The 10,326-nt window shown below is 43.3% G+C and overlaps 2 non-coding genes across 2 annotated transcripts; one reads left to right on the forward strand and one right to left on the reverse strand.

Annotated features, from left to right (window-relative positions):
* Positions 1-488: 488 nt before the first annotated feature.
* trnad-guc (transfer RNA aspartic acid (anticodon GUC)) lies at positions 489-560 on the forward strand. The gene has a single exon. It is a non-coding gene; the product is annotated as a tRNA-Asp (tRNA).
* Positions 561-5,772: 5,212 nt separating this feature from the next.
* trnai-aau (transfer RNA isoleucine (anticodon AAU)) lies at positions 5,773-5,846 on the reverse strand. Its single transcript has one exon. It is a non-coding gene; the product is annotated as a tRNA-Ile (tRNA).
* Positions 5,847-10,326: the final 4,480 nt, after the last annotated feature.

The following is a 10,326-nucleotide window of genomic DNA, read 5'->3' on the forward strand; positions in this document are numbered from 1 at the left end:
CCTGAATTAATGACATTTTCATTGTCTCTGAACTCTCCTAGACTTTCACTGCAGGTACAGGATTTACATTTTTTCGTCAGTCGTGCGCATTATTGAGCACAGGCGTCTGCCGTGTATTTACTGACAATTCCCCATATTGGCAACTTCCCTGGAAGTTTGGTGTGAGTGTTACATCCGCGGATCTCACTGGCCGTCAGATTTTCCCATTGCTAAACCGAGACATTACACAAAAGAGGAATCCTTCACGATATGAACGTGCTGATCGGAGGATAATTCAATTTCTTTCATTCTACAAATCTATCAATTTGTGGGTTATTAAGCATCATAAGTTCCTGACAGCATATGAACAACAGCGACTTCAATCAGAAGTATCGGAAACAACTGATGGAAGCCCCCTCCAGTCCCACATTTTGCCACTTCAGCATTTTCATTTGTTACTGAGTGACGTTAACCCCAGGTTTCTCTACTCTGTGCCAAAGTGCAGCAGTTCCTCGTTAGTATAGTGGTTAGTATCCCCGCCTGTCACGCGGGAGACCGGGGTTCAATTCCCCGACGGGGAGTGAACGTTGTCCTTTATAAGAGGGCGCTCACGTAATTGGAAATGTCTTGAGCATTGTTTTATATACAGGAGAGAGTGCAGATTTCGTCTCAGAGATTCAGGAACAGCGGTAGTTTTTAGAGATCCTGGAATATTAAAGTTCCTCGAGAGGAAAGGCCCTTCACACCAACAGTCAGTCGACCGTTCCCTATGTGTCCGAACACCCGACGCTGGCTCTTTCACTAAAACTGGGCTGAATCGGAATTTCAGTGAAATCAGTGAATTGGTAGCTTGAACCCAGGACAGCTTGCTAAAAGAAGGAATTTTAAAACCGAGAGGAACCGGCCACACTCGATTTAGTAATTAGTAATGACTAAAGAGGCAGAATTCATTAGTAATCTGTCAGTAAACGCGCATCTTGGTAACCTGACAGTAAACGAGTATCTTGTAAACAGTGAGTGTAACATGACAGAATAACTTACATTATAACATCTGCCACCAATTTATTAATTTATCAAACGTATTTTCCCTTTATTTCCATTGCTTTTGGACGGCAGCTATTCAGGATCCTGGCATTCATCCCCGCCCCCTCGCAACTTTTCTTTTCTTATCCCATCGCCTCTCCCTCAGTGAACACGATGATTCTCCTAATTCCAGTTCTATTTTCTGGTCACTGCACTATCAGCAGCTCCTTGACACAGAGATTATTTTCTCTTTTGATCTTTCATTGAATAAAATTTGAAAGATGGTGAAGACCGTTCATATTCCTCTCTCTTCCTCGTCGCCAATCTTTCAGTTTTCTTCCTCTGTAAATCTGTTTGTCTCTTGAACTCACTCCTAACCCTCTTCAATTCCCGGCACCTAACCACAGCTCAGTCCCTACATTTAACCCACTGACTATTCCTTTACCGAGATCTTTCCTCATGATTGCAGGAGGGATTCGATGCATTTTTTTGTAAATTTGAACAAGTAAGATCAGCCCAAAACTATTCCCGCTGACTGGGAATCTCGGACCCAGTGCCACCGTCAAAGAGTTAAAGCCAGAGTTTTTACCGAGGGAATTAGAAAAAAGAATTCTACACACAAAGTGTGCGAGAACTTCTGTACACGACAATTTATCTGCGTCAAATGATCATAGGACAAATTGCAGGACTGCAACCTACAATCTTCTGATAACCTTGCACGACACAGGGAAGTAAAACGCCTCATCTAATAGGCCCTCCGACCACAACATCAACAATGCAACAAATATCATGTCTTTTTCCGTAACGTTCAGGAACCTGAATCAGAAGGTTGAGAGCGCCCATTGCCCCCGTGTCTGATCCCCTCCTGAATCTGAGTTATCATAGTTTCCATGAACTTTCCTTCTTATTGTGTTGTCTAAACACTGAACCACAATGAACTCACCAGGATCCCGATACTGGAGTTACTGACAGCTGTCACCTCTCTCAGTGTTAAAAGACGGGAATCGGGCGGAATTGGGGACAACACATTCCCTGGGAGACCGGATCTTCACTAAAAGACCGGGAGGGAGAGAGTCAGGAACAGAACAGCTGTGACACTCCGCTCTGTTCACTGACTCTTCATCCCTCTCACTGAACTCAGTGCCAGGAATTATTGATATTAATGGTTCATGAACAGCAAATATCCTGCAGGGAATTATCCCAATTGGACGAGCTAAAGGGGCAAACTTCAGCTTTAAAGGGTCTCAGTCCTTGGCCACAGTCTGGGACATTTTGGTCAGCTTCTGATTGCATTGAAATGTGAAAAGTCCCGCAGTGACATAATGTTCCAGAGATACAGACACAGTAACAATCCTAATATTGAACAATAATGGCTGACGCTGTACCCATTTTACCCCTAATGACTCTGATAAAACTGCATGATATTAGGCAGACTGGCAGGCTGTTATCAGATGAACACTCAGTACTTGAACATCCTAAACATCGGCCAATTGCGGCCCTGCCTCAGCTCATCTGCTGCTGAAACCCTCATCCATGCCTTTGTTCACTGTCGGCTTGACTATTCCAGTGTTCCCCTGGCCGGCCTCCCATCTTCCACCCTACACATACCTGTGCTCATCCAAAATTCTGCTGCCTGGAACGTCACCTGAAAACATGGGAACAGTCCGCTACCCTGGAAGACGATGGAAACAAAATCCGCGCCAGGGCGGGAACACTAGTGAACATTGTTAATGATCAGTTTGTTGATCACCCGTTTTTGCAGTTTGTTCAGTTGCTGAGAAATGAACATTTGTGTTCCTAAGCAAATCAGAATGGCATATTCTCCCAATAGATCAGCACAGAGACCGCTGTTATGCTCACTGTAGCAGTTTTCACAGTGACATACTTTGCATTAAAATTCTGGCCATGAGAGTGACAACTGAAGATTGGAAATGGAGCTAAATTGCGAATGAGAAGTAAGGCGGCCACTTCAGTGCCAACTTATGACGGGTGTTTCAGCGCGAAATGACGGAGTGCCGGCTCAACTTAAAGTTTGATACTGCCATAACTATGACAGTGTTGGAGAGGAATGAATGTGTAAAGACTTTGCTGAAAGTTTGCTATTCTAATATATGAAAAACATGATCAGTAGATCTGCTGTTTCCAGACACCATATAGACAGAGATACATTTGGAAAGGCCGGAGTTTCTTCTGGCGATAATCATGATTGTCAATAGGTTCGCCAAAAGAAAGAAGGAAACGAGATCAGTGATAGCGACAGCCAGATAAATATCACAGTATGTAGGGGGAATGTTCAGATGTGCTCCGACTGAGAATTATGCGCCTTGATTCTTTCCTATCATACATGCGGACACTTTTTCACAACATGAAAACAATACACGCTCAATATCCTTCCAGTACACTTCTTTGAGACAGTATCAAGGCAGCAAGGGGGCGGGGGTCACTCGGATTCTGTGTCTGGAATGGTACCGAAGAACGACCCAAGGACCATCGACACTCAGTCCTTGCTGACTGACCGCGCACCAACCGGAACGTTGGAACTATCGTATTTGTAATTCAAAGCTTCAGGTTACCAGCGAGCTGGAAGGGAATGAGTTTCCCCAGAGCTGCCTCATTGTCCCGATCTTCACAAAGCTGATCAGCAACATCAGCGCTCCCCTTCTGAATGTTCAAAATATTCCGCCGAAAGCAAACCTCAAGCTGAAAAACTTCTCGCCATCAACAGGCTGATATCTTATCCAATCTCTCTTTTTCTATTTATATCATGAGATATGGATATGCCTCCACGACCAGTATAAGTTGCTCATCCGAAATTGCCTTGGGAAGGATTGCTAAATTTACAAAGTGAAAGCACTTCAAACATTGAAGTAAAATTAGTTTTGAGATGTTGCCCTGTCCTCAGGTTGATTCAAGTGAAGCTTGGAATTGGAACTGAATTGCGAATGAGAAGTAAGACGGTCACAGCTTTGCAAACTTCTCACTGGTTCTTTAGCGAGAAATGAGCGAGTGCCTGTTGAATTTTAAAATTGGTAGTAAAAGCCGGGGAAGTTGCAAGTGCAGGAAACTGAAAGATATTTCCACCTGGCTCTCAATCAGCGGCTTTAGGCGATTGGAGCAAGTTGCGGAACCAGTAAATGAGAGAACAAATAACAGGCCAACTGCCCTCGGTGATTTATAAATCTATCCCAGTAACAGTCATACAGCAAAACTACTAAACCGTGGGGAGAGCTCACAGTTATTTGGCATTGAGTTTACCCTCTGCTGGGTGATTTCGTGGCTAAATTGTCTGAATCTGAGATTGGAATTACGGCAAGTTAGACGGGAAAACATTGGTTTCTCAGCGACCTAGTTTATCCGTCGCTTACAAGTAGCTCAGCAATGAAGTAGACTTTGCGCAGTTCAGTATTTTAAATCGTTCCGGGCATGTTGGAGAATAATTAACAACACATTAGGAGTATATTGTGCTGCTTTTTTAAAAGACATCTCGAAGCAGCAAATGTTTTTTTGGCCTCGCCAGCAACTGACTGACTGTTGAGAAATTTGATAATGGATAGACTTTGCTGACAGATGCAGAATTTGCGTGAAATTGTTGTGAAGCGAGTTATTGTTGTCGTGTAGAGGACTGTTGATAGCTTCAATGCAATCACTTTATGGTAGGCTAGTATGATTGGTCGCACTGACGCTTGCAAGTTGTCTCGAGGTAATTTGCCTGCAGCATTGCAGCGAACGGCAGGTATGGGCACAGTTAACAGCGATGTCACTGCTCGTCTGCAAGTGTTCCGCTGTACAGGAGAAAATATTTGTTGCCATGATGTTGACAGGTTTATTGCACAGAAGTGTGAAAAGAAGGACGGATTTGTCAGGACAAGAGGCAGAAATTTTCCAAAGGCAAGAAGTGTGGAAGAGAAAAAGGCTCAATCTGCGATGCCGCAGGAGAACACGGTCCTATTCGAAAACCTATTCCGATGTGACAGTATAGGAATTACCACTGAACCTCGAACAATGGAACAGTAGAAGGACTGCAACTAAACTGGAAAAGGCACCGACTTACCATACATCTCCCATGTCTCGTTGTTCAATGGGGATCGAACCCGTGAGCTTTAACGCTATTAGCACCATCCTCTAACCATTGGAGCGAACTGATCAAAAACAGAAAGTGCTGGGAAAACTCAGCAGGTCTGACAACATCTGTGGAGGGAAAGACAGAGTTAACATTTCGAGTCCGTATGACTCTGAAGAGGTTTTTCCAGCATGTTTTATTTCTGTTTCAGATTCCCAGCATCCGCAGCATTTTGCCTTTATCTCGGAGCTAACTGGTCGCCAAGCTGCACGTTTCCTAGTTTGATCAAATGCTTTTCAAATTCAGTCTAGCAGTGAGTGGAGAATTCAGCATTCTTCCTTCCCTGACTGATCCCGCACAGGCTGGAACTCTCGTATTTGCCCAGTCAAAGCTTCAGGTTACCAGGGAGCTGTGAGGATATATTTGCCCCAGAGATGCTGAGCAGAGCGTCGTTTGCATGTGTTCCGTTGTACAGTAGCAAAGCTTTGTTGTCTTGTCGCCAACAAATTTGTGGCACAGAATTGTTAAAAGGACGGATTTGTCAGAACTAGAGGCAGAAATGTCCCAGACGCAAGAAGCATGGATGGAAAAAGACACAGCCTGCAACGCTGCAGAAGAACTTTTCGAAACGCTTTTTCAATGTGACAGATTAGGAATAACAACTGAAACGGGTCCGGGATTTAATTACTTCTAAATCGAGTAAAATACGTTGGCCCGTACGGGGATCGAACCCGCAACCTTGGCGTTATTAGCACCAAGCTCTAACCATCTGAGCTAACCGGCCACCTGGAGCAATTTCCCTAGTATCTGTTTTTTAAATTTAAGGGGCAGTGAGTGGCGGATTCCGCAATCTTCCTCGCTGATTGATCGCGCACAGGCTGGAAATCTCGGATTTGCCCAGTTGAAAGTTCAGGTTACCAGCGAGCTGTGAGTGTATGTTTCTCCCAGAGCTGCTGAATGATCCGATCTTCACAAAGCTGTTCAGCAACAGATACGATCTGCTTCTTGTCAATGATGAAAATAACCTGTCAAAAGCAAACCTTAAGCTGCAAAATCTCCCGTCAACAATAGACTGGTATCTATGCAATCTCTTTTCTATTTATTTCATGGGGTGTGGGCATGTCGCGCATGACCAGTGCAAGTTGCTCATTCACAATTGCCTTCGGAAAGATGCTAAATTATATAAAATATATAAGCACTTCAAACACTGAAGTAAAAATAGTGTGGAAATGTTGCTGTATCTCCAGGATGTTGGAATTGCAGCGTGTGGATTTCATGGCGAATTAGGAGGAAGTTGCTCACAATCGGGAAAACTCACGACGGGGGCTTCAACAAGAAATTACCGAGTGCCTGTTGAAATTTATATTTGGTGCTATTATTCGCGGGAGTTGCAATGTCAGGGAACTGAAATAAATTTCCGCCTGGCCCTCAATCGATGACTTGAGGCGATCAGAACAAGTTGGGAAAGCGGTAAGTAACAGGCCAACTGCCGCTGTGATTGATGTATTTATCTGATTAACAGTCATACAGCAGCGCCGCTTCACAAGCCTCAGAACAACATTGTTGGGGGGAGCTCATTCTTGTTTTGCCTCGGGTTTACCCTCTTCTGGCTGTCTTCATAATGAAGCGTTGGAGATTGGTTGGAATTAGGCCTGGGCGGCATTGATTTCTGAGCCCAGGAGGTTATGTGTCACCAATCAACGGGGCACAGCTATAATGCAAAGGTTTCAAATCCATTGCACTGTTTTGCTGCAAACATCACTGGGAATTGTTTATCAGGCTGCATGGCAGAGCGAATGGAGAACTTACATTTAAAACAGCGCCCGAGCACCGACGTAAATCCTGAAAACATCAGCGTTAAGGGTATTTGGGAGATGGGTTTGTAGCAACCAGGTTTCTCTCCTGAAAAAAGCCACATGCATATTTAGCCGTGCTTTTCATGGCATATATTAACTATTTGGAAATATATATAGCGGGAATCTTCATGAAGTTTTCACGCAAGGAGAAAAGTGGCTGTGTTTGATAGTGAGGAGGTTTGATAGCAAAGAGATATCAATTGACAGGTTAGATGGTCAGAAAAGTGCCAAATGGAATTCAACCTGGGGGAGAGCGATGTAATGCATCTTGGGAGCTCAAACAGGTCGAAGGGAATACACAATTAATGAAGAGAGTATTGGGAGGTTTAGAGGAAGTGATGGACATTGGAGCGAATCTCCACAGATTCCAGATTGTTACATGAAAGGCAGATGAGGTGTCAAGTAGAATCATTTCGTTTCTTAGACGAGACTGAAATATACTGGCAGGGAGGTTATGGTGGAGCTGTATGAATCATTAGTAAGGCCACAATTTGAGTACTGTGTGCAGTCCTGGTCACCTCATGGAAATTACCAAATTAAAAATCGATGGTGGAGCTCCGGCATGATGAACGTGGATAGCCGGTGGTATCTGCTGCTAAAAATGTGACCCAACGTTAGATAAAACTCGTCATCCGAGATTCAGCAGTGACGCTCATCAATATTCCACAACCCAAGCTCTGACCGGAGGCATATATTAACTTTTAACGGATCCACACAAATTAAGTCCGCTCAACTGAACAACACAACAGAATCTTCTATGTATCTGTTGCATTTCACAAACTCCCCAGCCCTCCCCTTGCCAATGTGCTTGAAAGGAGCGTTATATATCAACATTTAAAACGAAGTTTCACAAGGAGGTATTTAGGAAAATGACGAACTGTCTGGCCAAATGGATAGATTTGAACGAGTGTTTGAAAGAAGAAGAGAGAGGTAAAGGGGGACATAGCTTAACGGAGGGAATTCCAGATGTCACGAACGTTCAATAATTCCCATAACACTATTGTGATTTATTGTAGAAGTAGGTAATAGTGGGATTTGATTAGTTTCTCTGAGTGTGTGTGGGGTTTAATTGAATTGAAAACAGCTAGTCTGGAGGCTTTGACTCATCAACTGAAGCTCGGTTTGAAATGCTAAATGGGAAAACATGGCTGAAGTCTTAGAATGTGAGGTGAGCAGAATTTGCAGCTTTAGATAAATCACAGCAGTTTGAATTTCAAAGAGATGGTTGGATGTTACACCTAACCAGAGAAGGCAAGCAATCAGCATTTTTTTTTCCAAATGCTCCTGATAATATTAGCATTATGATTAGCAATATGATTCATATTATGAAGGTAAAGTTTCAAAGACATGTGAGCACAATGGGGCTTACATTAAAAAGGACAAACATGTATAAAGGAGAACAATGGCAGGGAAGGTATTCTAAGGTCGACTGGATGTGCAAACAGCCTTCAGTATTTGTGTATTAAGCCTGCTGTCTCCACAGACCGAAGCTTGGAATAGCCACTTTGATTACTTCTGCCCAGGGTATTGTGTGGACTTGCTTGGGTCTGTTTAAATATATTTGTTTTTACTGTTTCCTTAACGGGAGTGTAAGTGGAAGCGAGGTTAATTAGGGGTTTTAGGAGTTAATATAGTAGTAATTTATAGACCTATGTTCTGCTAGAAATCCTCTTACATGTATTACATGTTCGGCACAAAACATCAGACAATTAGCTGGAACCATTCGGTCATCACCTTCCCGTCTTCAGCCATTTTCTAATCTCCCGGTCAACGCAGAAATTAAAGCCGCGATTCATCAAATCCTGCAGTTCAGAAGGAGGCCTTTCGGCCCGTCGACTCTGCACCGGTTCTTGGAAAGAGTAATTTTGTTCCACAATCAAGCTTCCCACGTCACCCTGTAAATTAGTTCCCATAATTCAGATTGAATCTCATTCCACCAACCTTTCAGACAGTAAAACAACGGAGCGTGATTGCTGGGAATATTAAAAAAAAAGTCCTGGAAATACTCAGCCGGTCAGGGGGCACCTGTGGTGGCATCAAATTGAACTGTGCAGGTCGATGACTTATCATCAGAAATGAAGAAATATATCAACATACCAAGTTTTAAAAACGTGGAGAGCAGGAAAGGGCAGGATGTACAAAGGCGAATGTCTGTGATGGTGGAGGGAGAGAAAATGTTTCATGAAGCAACATCTATCGAGGGTTGTAATGGTTATGGTAAAGAATGAAAAGACATGTCCAGATGGGGTTGAGAATGGCTGCATAGCAACAGTCCGAATGTAACATGAAGGGGCAAAGATAGAAACGTGACGAAACTAAACCTGTTAAGCCCAGTAAGAAATAACATGGAGGCAGATGATATGAAGGTTACATCAACGTAACAATGTCCGCAAAAAACATTTGCGTTTACGTACCGATATTATGAAGCCCGAAAGGACCAATATTACATTTAGAGGTGTTTACTTAAGGAAGCACTTTGATTTATTACAGGTTTAGCAGACCAAGGGAGGAGATTGACCGGTTTATGTTACTGCACGTTATGCAATAGTGGGGAGGGTTAAATGGTGGATCGTTTTGTTTATGGTCGCGGGCTGGCAGATCCATTTACATCCCTACACTTATTGATTCACGCAATGTAAATGTTACTCCGAGTGAGCTGTATTTCTTTCAAGGTAATGGTATCACACTTTCCCCAAACAAACACCATAATAAATGGTTTACCCACTCGTGAAATCCATCTCTGTGCTTTTGGAGCTTCCGTTTTCAATTTCTGCAACTTAATAGCTCCCTGAAATAAATACACCCTTCAAAGCTGTGAAGGTCCAGTGCACAGACCAGGATAACAACAATTGTCACGTCCCACGCCACTGGTTAAAACAAATAGTTGATGCAAGTGAGATGATTTGTGAAGTGAAGCCAAAGGGAGGCTGCCGGTCTGTCTGGGGGGGAAATGCGCTGCAGGCAGTGAAATACCAAAGAAGGAAATGGAAAAGATATAAACATTGTGAAGACTCTTGTTAGACAGTGAAGGCAGCGATGGGAAACACGTTCAATACAGCCCGGAGAGCGGTGTCGGTAGAGCATCAGGCATTTATTCTGAGGGCCCATGGCTCCAGACCTAGTCCAAGTGCAGCCTTTTGGGTCAAACGGCTTAGTCCCAGTGAAATGACAGTTTAAAAAAACAAAGAATGCTGACTTATTCAAGAGAACAGAAGAGATGGATATGTTTATTCGGTTTGCAAAAAATAAAGATTTTTTTCTCGAAATTTCGGCGTGCTCGATAATTTTTAGGAATTATTTCTAGATTCCCAGCTGCTCTAAGTGTGATACGTTCTTATGGACTTTTCCCTTGGTTGGCCGAGGGACTGTCGCTGTGAATCAGTGACAACAATATGTGCTGATTCAACT

Source organism: Cetorhinus maximus, chromosome 35 (assembly GCF_964194155.1).
Source record: "Cetorhinus maximus chromosome 35, sCetMax3.hap1.1, whole genome shotgun sequence".
In the NCBI taxonomy this organism is placed as follows: Eukaryota; Metazoa; Chordata; class Chondrichthyes; order Lamniformes; family Cetorhinidae; genus Cetorhinus; species Cetorhinus maximus.